The following is an 18520-nucleotide window of genomic DNA, read 5'->3' on the forward strand; positions in this document are numbered from 1 at the left end:
TTTTAAAGACCCGAGGACTTTAAATGAAACTTCAGTGGGTCTGAACACAATGAACAAATGTTTTGGTATTTCAAAATACATCATGACATATTAGTTTAAAACGTAACCATAGATCTCATATAGCTGTCTCATGCTGTTAAGGTAAAGTTTAGCTTAGATAGAAAATGTGGTTTTAATGTTCAGGAAAGGAGAGGGGAGCTTCAGTATCTCTGGCATAAGCTTAAAGGTGGAATCATTTTCTGTAATATATAGCACTGATGTTGATTTAGAGTTTGGTTGGACATCAGAGTAAAAACAACTGCACGCAGAGAGGCAGTAAAAGAAGAAAGGAAGCAAACCCCAAGAAACATACTCTCGTGGTCACACCAGCGTTTATAAAGAATCTTTCTGCCCCACCTGCCAAAAATAAAAAATATATCTCTAACTTAACAAGTAATCCATTTCATATCTATTAATATGTGCTCACTAGCCAATCTCTAATGAGCCACATGGTCAAGAAGACCTGCTCGAACTGATCATCAGAATGAGGAAGAAAATAGATTTAAGTGACTTAGAACATGGCTTGTTTTTGGTGACGGATGGGTTGCTGACCTGCTGGGATTTTCCCGCACAAACATCTTTACAGAGAACGATCTGAAAGGATATCCAGTCTGCCTCGTTGAGGAGAATGGCCAGACTGCTTCAAGCTGATAAGAAGGCAACAGTAACTCAAAAAACCGCTTATTGAAACCAAGTTATGTAGAAGAATGTGTCTGAACACACAACATGTGGAGCCTTGAAACGGAGGAACATACAGGCTGCCACAAGCTAAGAACAGGAAACTAAGACTACAATAGAAGCAATAAAAGCATTAAGGCTTCAGTTGGATTTCTATGGGACTGCATATAACAGTGTTAAAACGTTCTTTTTTTATGTGCAATGTAATTATTCTGCACTACTCAGTATAAACCCTGAATCAAAGAGACATTTTTAATTCATTCACTTTATTTAACCTCTTGAGCTCAACATTTATAAAGACAGACCGACCACGAAAAGACGCCATTACAAGGATGCAAAACTAAAATTAAGCAGTGACATGAAAACTGAGTGTCGGCCATATAACATACAAACCTGTTTATAATTTTATGTTATAATAAAAGTATTCCTTAAAAGTCAGTGAAACAAACGGGCTGTTTGTCACTCACTTCTAAGCAACTGTTTTTGACGCAATGCTGTTTGCTCCTTAATAAATCTGGCATGTCAAATAGCTGGTAGAATTTCCAATTATTAAGAATAGATTTTTAGTAGAATTAATGCAAAAGAAAAGTATTTTGGTGGGTTAATAAATGTATTTCGTAAGGCTTGGTAAGGACTTGTTTTTAAATTTGAAAGGTTTTTCTTTTCTCTTCTTATTACTTCATTGGTAAGTTGGGTTTCACGCTGGGTTGAAAAAGGCTAAAGTGAACTCGAAAACTGATGCTCAGAAAAAACACAAACAATTCAAATAGAATTACAATTCCTTTCTTTTCTTTTGGCCGTCGTTCCTTTTGTTTTCGCTCCATCTCATTCCATCCAAAACATTTGGACGTGCGCCGCGCACATTGCACAGATGAAGAAAATACAGATGGTGCTTTCACTGTGTCATGCACACAAAATCACATCCATCAATTCAAACTGCTGGTTGCCTTTGCGCAGCTCCACAGCGGCACGGTGGTGTTGTAACTGCCTTGTTCAGCAGAACATCCCTTGCATTTTTGGGGCAATCCTGGAGTTTCTACTTTCTTCCCACAAACCAATCCAGATATCTCAGACTGGCGGTCTCTAAGTCAGCTGTGTGTGTGGTGTTTTTGAGGCAGTGGCAGTGAAACCAATTCATCTTCGTAGGTTAGTTACATATTGACGCTCACACTTTGTTTTTACTGATATTTAGTTATATTTCTGTCACGTCAACAGCTAAAGTGATGAAAAGAACGTTTAATACTGTGTTCAATACTTTCACCCCCCACTGCTGTCATCTGCCCCTCATTAGTAATAAGAGCGTATCCTCACAGATTGGACTTTTTAAATCCACACTGTCTCTTCTCCTTATATTCTTCTTAAAACTCAATTCCTCTTTCCCCTCTCCATGCACTTCTTCTCTCCTTTCCCCCCCCTGACATCTCTTCATTTTTTTAATCTGTCCTTCATTAGTGCTGTCACAAAGTGTTTTATTTTGGAAGCTGTGTTGATGATTGAGAATAAGGGCAGGTTGTCCCAAAATGCCTCTGTACTATCTGTGTGTCTACATTATACACACTAATTCTTAAAACTGAAACCCTGTGGTGACTATTAAAACGTGCATATGAACATGCACGCGTTACATTTGAATTTGTGTGAGTGATAATGGTGTAAGTTCACAATCCAGACTTACTTTTCTTTTAATAACTACAGATTCTATAAATCTTGGTAAGATAGGAGGTTAACGGCTACATTGACTGAATCAGCTGACTTGGAATAGTTTGCATGCGAGCTTGTTTCTGCTGCTGAAACGTTTTTATTTTTTTCCACCCATAACTCGAAATTTCAAGTTAATACGTCAAGATATAATAACTTCAAATTTCACGTTCCACTCTGCCTATCAGGAAGTGCTGTGAGGTTACATCATGTCGTTGCTTCAGATGGTGGAAGGCGTCAGCTACCAGTGCTACAGCTGCAAGGTCACGAATGAACGAACTGCAGAGTGCTTTCAGCGTGGTGGCACAAATGATGAAATCCTTGTGCTACTAGCTGAACCGTGTGGCGTTGTTATCAGTACAACAGCAATTTGTTCATGTTTACTATACATTGTTAGCTCACTGATGCGATTTTGAGTCTGCCTCTACATCCGTTTCTGGGTAACAAGGAAATGATGTAATTCATGGAAGAAAATAACTCAAACTATGAGCACTATAGTAAAGTCTGAAAAACATATTTACTTTTTGGATCTGGGATAGTTTTATGTTATGGATAAGGGTGTGCATCAACTCTACACTGAGTAAACTTATAGCCATAGATGATTACACAACAGGACTATCTATCATAACTATCATTTTCCTGGACCCCACTTCTTATCTTCTCACTGTGCTTCCACACTTAAAGAAAGACCTTTTGGTTGTAGCTCTGCGAGAAAAATCACTACTCGCCACATTTATCCAGACTATGTATGAAAGTACCCAGATAATGCACCACTCCATTACTATTCCTCTGCTTCTGCAGAGCTTGGACATCATCTCTGTTGCTGTGAAGTGTTTACCTTTGACTGTAATTACTGTGGATTATTTATTCTTCCAATATTACAAACAAAAATTGCACTTCGTTTTCTCTCCCCCCGGGCTTTTAGCACGCAGAGCTGAGTCAAAGTGCTTTCTGTGTGAGTATCTCAGAACTTTTGATCTATTATTTTAGTGGTTGCTTAGTTTTAAGCTATCTTGTTTGTTGCAATGTAAAGTACAGAATCAGCTGCAACCTGTGATGTGTGCATCATAACCCGATTCCTGTAAGCGCAGAACCCTCAGCCACACACACCTTGACCACATATGTGAGTTGGAGAAGACCTGTTTCTGCCTGCAAGTAAAAAAAAATCTTTATATGCAACAGCGTTCACCCTTTTTCTCCTGCTCTAGGTGTTTCTTTTCTCTCTCTCTCTCACACTCTCTCACACACACACACACACACACACACACACACACACACACACACACACACACACACACACACACACACACACACACACACACGCACAAAAGAAAAAATGGAGACAGCGAACCACATGTGTTGGAAGCTGGTATGTCATGAGAGTGGAATATCTCCCAGCCATCTTAACTGAATCAAGCATAGTGCTGGAAAACTCCCCTGCTCATCCCATAACAATCTGACCACAGGAAGACTACAAACACACACGCAAACATAAACGTTCACATTCACAGTTAGTGTGCAGACACAGAAATACAAATGTTGCCCTGGTGATTATTCTACTGAATTCCATCTTTGCACTAAAACCATGACATTAAAAAATGCGACCACATCACAAACTCTTTTGGAGAATTTCTCCACTTTTATGTTAAACAATGAAAACAGACATCAAACTCTTACATGTGTCGCCAGTAAACTGTTGACCTGAACACACCAAGCCAAAACTTCTGAATGTCTCCGCTTCATGTGGGAATTTTTACACTACAGTTTTTGGGCACAGTTTCTTGATTGTTTTCCCAAATTGACAGACTTTTCTATGAAAAATACCAGATTGGATTTATTAGTGATGATATCATCAGAACACAGACTGATGGATATTGTTTTCCTGCATTAGTGTAAAATAAAGTATACTTAATTCTTCTTCTTCTTTTTTTGTAATTACAGATTTTTAAAAGGTTAGATAAAAAATGTTTTGTCATTTATTTATTGGAATGTGTAGCCTTGAAATGACTGTAGTTGGTCTAAACTTCCCGTGTTGGGCCCTGGGTCATTAATCAAACAACCTAATTTTGATGAAAGTGGCAGCGCCGAGCTCAGATTCTTTTTTAGCCAAACCACTAAAACGAAGCGATGTTATTCACAAGATGTTTACCATCAATGTGGAACACAAGAACAACATGTCAGTTCATTTTAGAATTTTAGTTTTGTGAAGTGATGACAATCTATTCTCCCATTTTGGTATGAACACTCATGTGTGAGTGAGGCACAATGACTTTGTTTACTTCGGGTCTGTAAGAGAAAATGTGTAGTGGCCATTTAAATCCAGATAATATCCCAGTGAGATGTGGCCATATCTCAAATGGCTCTCATTTACTAAACAAGGATAAAAAAGATCAAATTTTATGGTTTTATGCTCTTGAGCCTATACTGACTCCTTGCACAACTCGGTTATAATCAGAGCCACATGTTGTGAAAGAAAAAAGAAGCACATACATCAGCATAATGGATGACAAATCAGCATGCAGCCCTTTTGGGTGTGCACACATCCTCAGAATAGTGAAACCAACTAACACGTACAAGTGGTACAGCTGAGCAATGACACAAGTTACTTAAAAAATAGACGTTTCCATGCTTGAATTATGGTCGAAAATATCTATGAGGAACATTTTTGACTGGAGCTTCACTGAGACTGGTGAGTGTCCATTCTGTTAGGAAGATTCCAGTGGTGACAGTATTACTGCATGACTTTGTATGATTGTGAAAAGGAATGCTTTAGTTTTAAATTCCTCACCAGATGGAGGGTTGGATAACTATCCAATGTTAGTTCAGTCTACAAGTGGTATGTGGAACGTCAACATGGTCCAATCAAATGCAGTCACGGCAAACAAAGGAATAAACTCAAAATGAGACGGTAATGGGTGGTGCAAGTAGGAACATCCATCCATCCATCCATCATGAATCACAGAACCAATCTCGGGGTCCATGACCCCGCGCTTCACTCGGACTTTCTGACCACGTCATGATCCACCTAATCCCCGCGTACAGACAGAGGCTGAAGCTCTCCAAACCTGTCGTGAGGACTAAAAAACTGTGGAGCAACGAGGCTGTGGAGGAGCTTCGCACGTGTTTGGAGACCACAGACTGGGACACATTGAAGGCTGCTTCTAACAGCTTGGACGAGTTTACGGACACTGTCACCTCCTATATCCACTTCTGTGAGGACAGCATTGTGCCATCACGCACCAGGGTGAGTTATAACAATGACAAACCCTGGTTTACTCCTAAACTCAAAAAGCTGTGGCTGGAAAAGAGAAAGGCGTTCAGAAGTGGAGACAGGGACTGCTACAGAGAGGCCAAGTACAGGTTCACTAAAGAAGTGGACATTGCTAAACATCAGCACTCTGAGAAGATGCAGCAGCAGATCTCAGAGAATGACTCGGCCTCTGTGTGGAAAGGTTTTAGGAATATCACAAACTACAAGCCTAAAACCCCCCACTCCACTGATGACTTGCTCTTAGCCAACACCCTTAACGACTTCTACTGCCGTTTTGACGAGCCATCAGGCAGCCTTCACACCTCCAACGGCCCCAACAATAGAGGCACTTTGGACACTAATTCCCCCACCTCTCCCCCCTCCATAGAGCCATCACCACCTTCAAACTGTTCACCTACAACACCCCCCTCCTCACCCCACACAAAAGAGGATTTCACACCACCTCCTCCCACCACAACTCTTCATATTCATGAAGCAGATGTGAGGAAGCAGTTTAAGAACCTGAATGCTCGGAAAGCTCCCGGCCCAGACGGCGTGTCTCCTGCCACCCTCAGACACTGTGCAAACGAGCTGGCCCCAGTGTTTTCTGGCATTTTCAACTCCTCACTGCAGGCATGTCATGTGCCTGCCTGCTTCAAGTCCTCCACCATAATCCCTGTCCCCAAGAAACCTAGGATCACTGGACTAAATGACTACAGACCCGTGGCTCTGACATCTGTGGTCATGAAGTCATTTGAGCGCCTAGTTCTCTCCCATCTCAGGACCCTCACGGCCCCCCTCCTGGACCCCCTGCAGTTTGCATATAGAGCCAACAGGTCTGTAGACGACGCCATCAACATGGCCCTACACTTCATCCTGCAGCATCTGGACTCCCCAGGAACCTACGCCAGGATCCTGTTTGTGGACTTCAGCTCTGCCTTCAACACCATCCTTCCAGACCATCTCCGAGACAAGCTTTCCCAGATGAATGTGCCTGACCCCATCTGCCGGTGGATCACTGACTTCCTGACGGACAGGAAGCAGCATGTGAGGCTGGGAAAGAATGTCTCGGACTCCCGGACCATCAGCACCGGCTCCCCTCAGGGCTGTGTTCTTTCTCCTCTGCTCTTCTCCCTGTACACCAACTGCTGCACCTCCACCCACCAGTCTGTCAAGCTAATCAAGTTTGCAGATGACACCACCGTTATTGGACTCATCTCGGACGGGGATGAGTCTGCCTACAGGAGGGAGGTTGAACGTCTGGTGTCTTGGTGCAGCCACAACAACCTGGTGCTGAATGCCCAGAAGACAGTGGAGATTATTGTGGACTTCAGGAAGCACACAGCCCCACTCCCCCCCATCATCCTGACTGACACCCCCATCACCTCTGTGGACTCATTCCGCTTCCTGGGTACCACCATCACCCAGGACCTGAAGTGGGAGCCCACCATCACCTCCGTCATCAAGAAAGCCCAGCAGAGGATGTACTTCCTGAGGCAGCTGAAGAAATTCAACCTGCCAACACGGACGATGATGCAGTTCTACACCGCAATCATCGAGTCCATCCTCACCTCCTCCATCACCGTGTGGTACGCTGGAGCCACTATCAGGGACAAACAGAGACTGCAGCGTGTTGTGCGCTCTGCTGAGAAGGTGATTGGCTGCAGACTCCCATCTTTGCAGGACCTGTACACCTCCAGGACATTGCGGCGTGCAGCTCGGATCTCAGCTGACCCTTCTCACCCTGGACACAGTCTGTTTGACCTGCTCCCCTCAGGCAGGAGGCTCCGGTCCATTCGCACCAGAACCTCTCGCCATAAGAACAGTTTCTTCCCCTCTGCTGTTGGACACATGAACAATAACCATATGACTGTCCCCGCCACTAACACATGACCCTACGCTGTGTTCACTGCATCATTCCATGTTTGGCACTGATCACCATCTGCACTCATGTATATATCTTTCAACGTAGCACTTTTAATTCTTATTCTCATGTATATATCTCATGTATATCTCATGCACATATCTTTCTACGTAGCACTTTTAATTCTTATCCCTACTTTTATTTTTTCATGTCTATTTAAGTGCTATTTATGACACTATGTTTGCACTGAAGCACCGCAGCAATTTCCTAATGTTGTAAACCTGCTCAACATTTGGCAATAAACCCCTTTCTGATTCTGATTCTGATTCTTAAACCATATCTTAAACAGCTATACTGAAAAGTAAAAAAAAACACTCTGTTGCCTAATCCACAGCTTCCACATACAAATCCCCTACCCTATAGCAAAAATAGGGAAATACAGCTACTGTCAAAAGTACACCGAAAGCTAAAAAAAAAGCTTGAGTAAAAGTTGAACATCAGGTACAGTGAGAACAATTGCGTGTGTAGGTAGCTTTAACTTTCAGGCACATCGCGGAGGATGTCGTGCAGGAAACTGCTGTAGATCCTTAAGGACAAAAGATGCCTGCTAGTTGCAAAATTAGTACTGAAGCGGAACATTGGGGCATCTTTGATACATTCACTGTATACAAGGACCACCTGTGCAGCTCACTAGATGTCCAAATCTCAATAATCTTATAAAGATGTTAGAAAAGTACATTGAAATTGGTTGAATCCTGCCAAATTGAATCAGTCACACTAACACAAAACCTCATGAAAATGTTTGGAAACCACCTAAGAACACACTTTTTTCATCTCTGCCCACAGACTGAAGGGCAGTCTGAAAGAATGCGTGAAAGTTTCATTACTTGCTTTCTTCACTTTCTGCCTTTAAAAATGCTTTAACCTCCTAGGACCTGGCATCCACATATGTGGACATCATATTTTGGGTTACTTAGACCAAAATACTCAATTTTGCTCTACAAGGGCCTGATATCCACTTACGAGGACATTATACTGCAACTGTTCTATCGAAATTTTAAATGAATATCCTCATATGTGGCTCTCATTTTTCTTAGAAACTAAAATTAGGTTAAAAAAAAAATAAAAATCTGCTAATTCTTTGTTTTTACATTTATCAGGCCCCAATCAGCCCATATATCAAAGAGAAATTAAAAATGCATGCCGTGGAAGAGTTCGGGGGTTAAAGACATCTAAGAAATGAAAGTGAGAGAATGAGACACTGTGGAGCAAACTTACTCCTTAAAAAGTACCTGTTGTCCAGGGTTTAGCTGCCCCGAGGCTACCTCTGCACTGTTCAATGTGCAGTAACTTAATACATGTGGTACTTGGAAAAAAGCACTTTAGCTCACTGTCTGTGTTGGGTTACACTGCAACTTTACCCAGATCCATATGTTATGGGATGAGAGGGCACACTGAGTTCTGTACTGTACAGACCAAAGTAGCAGCGTTTGAAATTGAAATCTAAAATAACTCCCTCTGAGTGAGGATGGTATACAATCCAACGCATCACAGCTAGAATTTTCCTTTTATCCTCAAAAAATGAGAGAAAAAACAAACTGAAAGTCTGACAATTGAATACTTATAAAAGCCTACAGAAGTATATTCTCAAGTGTGTTTGGTTGAAGGTAAAATCACACATTACTTCAAAACATGTGTAAAGTAAGAAACATGATCGGCATGTGTGAAATTTCACGATGAGGCTGCTAAAAGAACATCGCATAAACAAGCCATACTTTCCATTTTAACAAATATAATTATCTAATCTGAGAGGTGTAATAATACCAAACTGAAACTAACGATTAGCCATATAATGATTTTGTTTTTCATTTGACAGCGGCTGACAGGACGTTTGTGGTCTTTTTGACGTCTTACTTGCATCACAATTAGCCAAATTCTCTTGTTGTGCCAGACCAGTAAATGAGCTCACATCCTGATATAAAATGATCTGGATAATATCCCCGTGTCGCCTCAAAAGTCCCTTTATAAATGTCACACATGGTCTCTATTAATTGACAGTGGGCCCAGTCCAGAACATGTCTCTTGTCAACATCATGGAGTAGAAAAAAATGTTTCATTCCGAAAGCGAGCAAACGAGTTATAGATGGGGTCAGCAAACGGTAGGATGAACTCCAGTGCAGTAAAATGTTACATATTTCTGTGGTTGCAGGAGCAAAATGTGCAGTGAATAAGGAATGTGGGGGTCAAACCTCTAAAACTCATGAAGCTAAGCCTTAATAAGTTTTTAATAAGTGGCTAATATGAAAAGTCACTCCTGTGCAGTTGTCGTGAAAGAGTAAATTAGCTACAGAGACGGAAAGCCACAGGGATCCGCAGGGACTGCAGAAACAGATTTTTGGACTTTGGCAGTCTTCTGGAGAAATGTCTGTGTTAAATGCATTGGTGATCCATCAAATTTTGGTGACATTATCATCATCTATAGCTAAAACCAGAACTGGCAGTGGTCCTCCAAAAAACCCACCAGTGTCCTTGCTCATGTGTTCACAAATCAAGTCAGCACAAATCTGTTTCTTACTGTTAGTACCGTAGGATACGGATAAAGTACACACACTTGCTTATCCCAGTTAATCCCAGCCCTGTTCTCTGAATTATCTTATTATATTGTGTTTTAATGTGTTTTGCATTGTGTTTTGAACTTGTCGTTGGCTAGGTAGCTGTAGCGTGCAGAGCCACGAGTGGTCTGTGGGACTGTACCAAGCCTGTACTTGATTTGTGTTGCTTTAAGTACATTAAAAACTGAAGTACAGCTGCAGTTGTATTCTCTTACTAAAAGGAATCCCTTGAGTGAATCAAGGTTTGCTTTATTTTTTACAATTTAGAAGGAAAAAGTAATGACCAATCAAAAAGCCATGTGGGACTACAGTTTTGCATTATGACTTTTATCCATTCATTTCCACTTTGGTTTTATAATTATGTAAAGTACTGCGGCACTGATGGAAAAATAATGAGAAATGGACCTTTGACAGGGAAGTTCAACCACAGTTGTTTTTGTCTGTTGTAATACAGATGCAAGACAGATGCATGCTGCTGGACTTCAACCATAGAAGTTTCCTTCCAGTTTACATTTGCGTTGCACTGCATCATAAAACACTAGCTATGCAGCCACTTTCAATTTTACAGCAGAGGAAATACATTAAGGCCTAAATAGGGGCTATGCTGCTGCTTTCCCTTTTTTAAATGCAAGCTGAGTAAATCAGTCTGACTTGGGGAGATTATCACCACCATAAATACAATTTAATGTTTTCATGCTAATGGCAAGCATGTGTCTGTAGCCACAAAGCCCTTTCACAAATACATACATGCAGACCCAACTTATGGAAAGATTGTTTGAGTTATCCACATGCAGATGAAATACAGATCACTCAGCTTGTGATTAGATTTTTCCCCCTCACTCATGCAGGTTAGGGTTACAACCAGCTGATTTTCGGTCGCTTAGTTTACAAGTTGATGCAAAAATGCACAAAAATACCTCGACTATTTTTGGTTTCTTAAATGGTGGTTAAATCCTGGTTAATTGAAGCACCCACACATAATCCACACTTTGACTGGGGAATGTGTACAATTAAGTGATAAGTAAAAACTCAAGGTGTACTTTTAGTGCCTTGGGTGTTTGTGAAGTACTGACATGATTTTCTCTATGTAGTACTTGGATCATCCAGCCTCATTTTTGTCACATACATTTAAGTTCATGAATATTTGGACAATAAAACACTTTTTTGTAATTTTGCCTCTGTACACTACCACAGCTGATTTGAAATCAGACAATCAAGATGTTTCACGGGCTCAAAAGTAAGTGGAAAAACTAACATAATAATATAAGGTCTGTTTTTAATACTTGATTTGGATAAAAACTTGGTTGGAATCTCTTGCAGTTACTGATTGCCTGGCATCTAAAACCTATGCACATCACTATGTACATGTCCTTCATATGCTCCGCAGGCCTTTAGTGTAACTGCCTTCTGCAATTCCACAAGAATTCTGAAAGCATGCTCTATAAAACCACAGCTTTTGACCATGCAAGAATAATCAATTTCCTTACCTAGATTCTGTGAAGGTTCTCAGTCATCCAGGTCATCGTAGTCAAAGGAGCTTGCAAAGAAAAGCATCTGGACTTCTTTAAGTTGCTTGAAGACGTTTCACCTCTCATCCGAGAAGCTTCTTCAGTTCTAAGGTCAAATGGCGGAGAGTCCCAGATTTAAACCCAGTGGGAGTTTCCCCCCAAAGTGGGACAAAAGGACGCCCCGATGATCCATTGTTAAGTCTGTGTTTTGGAGTTTTGTCTTTCGGGTGAACCAGTTTTTGTCTGAGTGTGTTGTTGGGTCTGAAGTAAACTGGGATGTCGTGCTTGGAGAAAAAAAATAAAGTTATAGCTTGCCTTCAAGACTTTGAAAAGGACAAAATCATTGACCGCCTCACATATCACTGCCTTTATCCAGGGGATGCCATACCCTGCATTTATGGACTTCCTAAAATCCACAAGGAAGGGGTCCCACTCAGACCCATAGTCAGTAGCATAAACTCAGCCACTTACAACATTGCAAAACACCTTGCTACCATCCTTGGACCTCTCGTGGGGAACACCCCACACCACATCAAGAACTCCACCGACTTCACCGACAAGGTCCAGAAACTTACCCTGGATCCAGATGAAACCATGGTGTCCTTTGATGTAGTCTCTCTCTTCACTTGCATACCCACCACGGAGGCAGTGGAGACTGTCAGAAAACGACTACAAGAAGACAGCTCCTTGGAGGACAGGACCAACTTCACACCCGATCAGATTTGCACACTGTTAGACCTCTGCCTCACCATTACATATTTCAAATACAACGAAGGCTTCTACAGACAAAAACATGGCTGTGCCATGGGCTCCCCCGTGTCACCTATTGTAGCCAACCTTTACATGGAGGAAGTGGAAAGGAAGGCTCTTGGCTCTTTCAAAGGAAGAGTACCCAGCCACTGGTACAGATATGTAGACAACACCTGAGTCAAAATCAAGACACAAGAAGTGTAATCCTTCGCTGCGCACATTAACGCTGTGGATAAAAACATCAAGTTCACCAGGGAAGACACAAAGGACGACTGTTTGCCTTTCCTGGACTGCGCTGTGCACATTGAAGAGAACGGCAACCTCAACATTGAAGTTTACCGGAAGCCCACACACACGGACCAGTACCTCCTGTTTGACTCCCACCTCCCTCTGGAACAAAAACTTGGGGTAACAGAAAAGAAGATCAGACACCAGCGAGGGAGGATAAGAAAGACAGATGCAACAACATTGTCATCCCCTATGTGGCCGGTGTATCAGAAAAATTCAGGAGAGTTTTCTCTAAGCACAACATCCCAGTTTACTTCAGCAACACACTCAGACAAAAACTGGTTCACCTGAAAGACAAAACTCCAAAACACAGACTTAATAATGTAGTGTATACTGTACAGTGCAGCGAGAAATGCCCAGACCTCTACATCGGAGAGACCAAACAGCCACTTCATAAGCGCATGGCACAACACAGAAGAGCCACCTCCACAGGACAAGACTCAGCAGTCCATCTGCATCTTAAGGATAAAGGACACTCTTTCGAGGATGCCAATGTTCACATTTTGGACAGAGAGGACAGATGGTTTGAAAGAGGAGTGAAAGAAGCCATCTATGTCCACTGTGAGCGACCATCTTTGAACAGAGGCGGTGGTTTACGACACCAACTCTCTGCCATCTATAATCCAGTTTTGAGTTCCCTTCCCAAACGCCTTAACGCCCACTCACATCCTGGGCCATCTGATCTCAGGAATTCGCATGATAGGGTGGGGCCAGGTTTCACAGTGAGCTCACCCGAAACTCTGGCTGATTGGGACCCACACCCGTTTTCACACCTTGGCTCATGTGATTAGAGGATCATCAGGGGGTCCTTTTGTCCCTCTTTGGGGGGAAACTCCCACTGGGTTTAAATCTGGGACTCTCTGCCATTTGACCTTAGAACTGAAAAAGCTTCTTGGATGAGAGGTGAAACGTCTTCAAGCAACTTAAAGAAGTCCAGACGCTTTTCTTTGCAAGCTCCTTTGACTCCTTAGCTAGAGAAACTCTTTGGTTGCTTTTGGAATATGCTTTGGGTCATTATCCATTTGCACTGTAAAGCACGGTCAGATCACTTTTGCAGTTCTGTTTGAATGAATCTGAGCAGAGAGTATAGCCCTGTACAATTCAAAATCCAGCAGTCACATGAACAATGGACACTGAATCCACTGGCAGTCTTAACACTGACAGACATAAGGAAATGAGGAACTGTCTTTACAAATCGGTGCAATTCTTATATAAATAATAATAATAATAAAAAAATAAAAATAGCTGTAATTACAGTAACTGTAATTAACACAGTTACTGCAATACTTTGTTAAGTCTGATTTGAAACTGAAAGTGCCTTCAGTCACATCTGGACTGTTTCAAAAACACTGTAATGGTATAAAGAGAGAAAATTACAAGAAAAGGGTCATTGTCCAAATATGTAATGATTGTAAAAAATAATATAACTACATATTTAGTTAATGTTCTCACAACTGAAAGCACTCACAATAAATACAAGACTGAGAATATTAGAGCATTAGTTTAGTTGACAGCCTCACATTAACCACAGAAATTCCAAGCAAGAAAGGATGACTGTTTTCTATTTTTAATGGTGAGCTTATTACATTAAGTAAGTAAAAAAAACCCCTCAACATTAAAGATGCATTCATTTGTCATACAAGTTTACATTTGCTCTTTGCATACATTAAACGTGGAATCACAAAAGCACAAATATATCTGATCTTAAGGGGCTTTCAGGCAAAAGTCAAATAACAGCAGCACTGGAAGCCGTGCTTCACAAGGATGCACCCTGATGGGGGAGATCTGCCAAAGCTATATCTATAGTTCTTTTATTTTGTTTAAGCTTTTTTCTTTGCCATGGCAGTGTCAGTCACTCTGTGTTTGAACATGTTCTGTCTCAGACCTTGGGCACCACAGTTAATGCTGATAAGTTAATAAGAAAAAGAATGAAAAGCGACAGAATAGTCTAGTCAACACATTTTCTGACAACGTAACATCCTAACTGCCTATGTCAGATGTTTCTAAATTGCCAGGAAAAGGAGAAACATATCTTCGTTCGCCCATGACAGTTTGCTGCCTTTGGTGAAAACAGAGGGGAGAGCAGGGTTGGGAGACGAGACCCACGTCCTTCCCCATCATCTGAAAACAATAAGACAACATGAAACTGGGCATTAAAAGACTAGAGCTGTCTAATCTGGGACACCGGAGGAATGCTAGGGAGATGCCACAGCACTCTTTTATCCCAGATGTGTGCTATTAGGTCCAGGAGCTTGATCCCTGCTCCAGACTCTTCTGGATCAGATTTCTTCCTCTGCTAATGCCACCAGACATACGATCTGACAATGATAATGATAATTACTTCAAATGACATGCCTTCCATTGTGGAAGAAATGGAAAATACACAGCATTGTGCACAGACACACTAAGATTTGCAGCTCTAAACAGAAATTAGTGTTGGCTTAGAAAAGTTAAGCCCTATGCATGTGCATTGTTTTTGATTTGCTGTCTTTATTGAACTTTTTCACAGCTTCAAGTGTTGATTGTACACGAAGGAGAAATTACGCAGCAAGAAAAAAAGTCACAACAACTTTTTTTACTTGATGGCAGAAACTGTTGCCAAGTTTGGTTCATAATGTTTTGGATATGAACCATTAATAGAAGAGCCAGGGACCGACTCCAGTACAATAGTTCTGATCAAGGCCCAAGAACAAGGGACTAAATGCAGTTTTAACGAGTAGTGACAGCATTTCCACAACGCGGGAGCTCCAAAATCTTTATTTATTTTTTTATGCTTTGCAGTGGAGTCTATTTTCAGGTTCCCTTGGACTCTCATAAACAAAAACACATGATGAGCTTTAAGCCCTGGGCGTGATCATCGGTCTATCTCCACACCAAATTCAAGAGGTTCAATTTCACTGGGTGAAAGCAGCCTGAATGCACAAACCTCTGATGTAGCTGAGGATGTGTGATGTTTTAAGATGTAAGCTTGCTGCGGTGGGGCCAAGATAAAGAAACATAAGCACATTTTTAGCCACAGGGAGCAAAGCAAGCTGGACATACTAGAGGTTCTCACTTTTATCTATGTTATGTTAAAGGGAAATCCTCAATAACAGGCCATAGATGCATGTTTCAGGGTATTTCGTATAGAATGAAACTCATCTCATCTGTCTTCAAGATTGTCCAGCCCAAAAAAAGAAAAACAATTCTCCAAACTGACGTAGGTTTCTATTAATGCAACAAACCCTTCTAGTCACTGACTAGAAGCTATCAGAAGCAACAGAGCAAGTCCAGAAACTTAGGCACAAAATTATCTGATTTTTCATGATGTTCGCTATTTGTTTTCCATTTCCTACAGACACTTAAACATTAATCATATTCTTAAAAAGCTAACCACGACGATGTTTAATCAGAAAACCAATATTTTGTCATTCGTAAGATTGGGTGCACATTAGAGACAAATTGTGGTGTCATGCTGATAAACACATTAGATTAAAAAAGGATTATCGGTGATCTTCTAAGGAAAAATCATTGTGAAGGAATGCTTTTGTGTTTTATGGTTAACGGGGGGCAGTGGGCTGCTTGTTCTTGAGTTTTAGCTTATCCTGTAATTTGACTATGAAGTCCCCAGCACAGAAGCAATAAAGGACAGGAGTCATTAAACAGAAATGCCATGAAACCCCAAAACTAGCTACAGGTAATTATAATATAAATAAATATTTGTAAAAAAAAAGTACACCCGATTTAAAAATTAAGGTTTTACGTATCAGAACATAACAAAATAATCTGGTCCTTAGTAGGTTTGCAAATGTAAATACAACCTAAGATAAATAAAAAAATGACATATTTATTTAACAGAAACTAAGCCAATTAATTGGAGAAGCAGTGTGTGCAAAAAAACTTTTTTACAGCTTCCATAGAAATTAAGAGGTTAAGGAGGGGCCAGGTTTTGCTAGTCAAATGCAGTTGATTAACTGATCCTTGATTAACTGAACCGTGGCCACCTCTTTAAAAAAATTATTTTTTGCCATTTGACACCAACAGTTATCTTAGAGAAGCAACTGTTGCTAGCTTATGAATGCAGGAAGGGTTATAAGTCCATTTCAAAACAATCTGAAGGATATTATTCTGCACTGATGAAGTGGAAAACATTCAGGACAGGCGCCAATCTTCCCAGGAGTGGATGTTCCAGAAAATTAACTCCAATGACACTGTAGTGCTCAGAGAAACAGCAAAAATCCCACCTCAAAAGAAAGAATTTGCATGTCGTGATGACCCAGCCAAGACCTCAACTCAATCGAAATGCTGCACTGGGACCTTAAGAGAGTTGTGCATGAACCAGTGCCTGCAGCTTTGTAAACAAGGGTAGACCAGAATGATGTGAGTAAGTCATACAGTAAGCAAATACAGTACTTGAATTTTCTTCAAGTTATTGCTGCCACAGGTCGTACAAGCTATCCGGTTGTTCAGTGATGACGCGACGAATCCTACTTCCGGGTCTAAAGTAGTCTGCGTTTAATATGGCTTTTGTGTTGTTAACATGTTTAATGTTATGTATTTTCTTCTATTTGATCTCAAAAAGCTCCTAAAACAGTCAGTGATCACTGTTGACCTCCCTCGGCTTTTATTACCGCTAATCATTTATTTAAGCTCAGTTTTTAAAACCTTAGGATGTAACTACAGCCCAGCCCATGCAGCAGTATATGAATGACTAACCTCGTATTGTGGATGGATTATCTCAGTTGTTCTCCTGGCTGAAGTTTGGTCCTTTTACAGCATCCTGCCATGCGATTACATTTGTTCCTGACCACCGAGAACACTCACGTTAACTTTTATGGAGTGGGAAAAAAGTTAGCTTGTTTATATTATGCTAACATAGCTGTGTCGCTAGCGGTCACGTAGCACATCATTATATAGCAGCTAGCCCAACTTCAGTAACCCTACAAACGTCACTGCTGTTTAGTTTTCTGTCTTCATTTATGCTGGAAGTGATAACAGAGCTGTACGTTTTAATTTGTTTCCAAAACCCTGCAGTCAGGACATGCTATATTGTATTTAGATAGAAGCTAGCGAGCTAACTCCCTGCTAACTTCTAACTCCGTTAAATGTCATAAATTCAGTTTTCATGGATGCCTGGATGTTAAACTCAATTGTTACACTTGGTAGAGCAGAACGCTGATCATTTTATTAAAGATGAAAGACTTTAGACAGTTTTTCAACTCTCAGTAATGCCATAGTGATCGTTTGATATATGGACCTGCAGCGGAGTTTAGGTCCAGACACGGCTAGTGACGTCAGACTGAACAACCGGATTGAATCGTGTGTGTAAATTTTTCAGACAATGACTTAGTTTTTTAAAAAATTTTTTATGTCACAATCTAATATGTCCGACAGACATACTCTGATTAAATTTGATTTTACCATTAATGTAAATCACATATATTTAGCCAAGGTTCACTATTAATTCCCTAGTGGTGCACAACTTTTCTGGAGAGCCTCTGAAAACTTGCTATTTGGGCCCAACTCGTGGTTAAAGAACCACTGCAATAACCTGCAAAACCCTGACCACGACACTGACTTCAGCATTAATCAAAGACTGCCCTGTACAAATTAATGCTTTATTGTATCCACTTAGACTCTTCTAAGCAATGCAAATAAAAAAACTCTGAATCTTTAAATTAACTTTTGCTTCCATTCATCCCCACAACATATGCCCCATAGCTGTCCGTTTCATTCTACACTCCTAGATTATGCTGCAGGGACTAGAAAACTAGTAACGTCTGCCTACAAGTGTTAATTAGAAGTAGAACATGTTGGAATATTTTATAGGGTTCATTCTCCCCCACTTGGCATTATA

General features: G+C 40.9%; 1 protein-coding gene across 1 annotated transcript in view; it reads right to left on the reverse strand.

Moving 5' to 3' along the window:
- rspo4 (R-spondin 4) overlaps window positions 1–18520 on the reverse strand; it is a 32443-nt gene that overhangs the window by 1467 nt on the left and 12456 nt on the right. The window lies entirely within an intron of this gene.

This window comes from Astatotilapia calliptera, chromosome 5 (assembly GCF_964374335.1).
Source record: "Astatotilapia calliptera chromosome 5, fAstCal68.1, whole genome shotgun sequence".
Lineage (NCBI taxonomy): Eukaryota > Metazoa > Chordata > Actinopteri > Cichliformes > Cichlidae > Astatotilapia > Astatotilapia calliptera.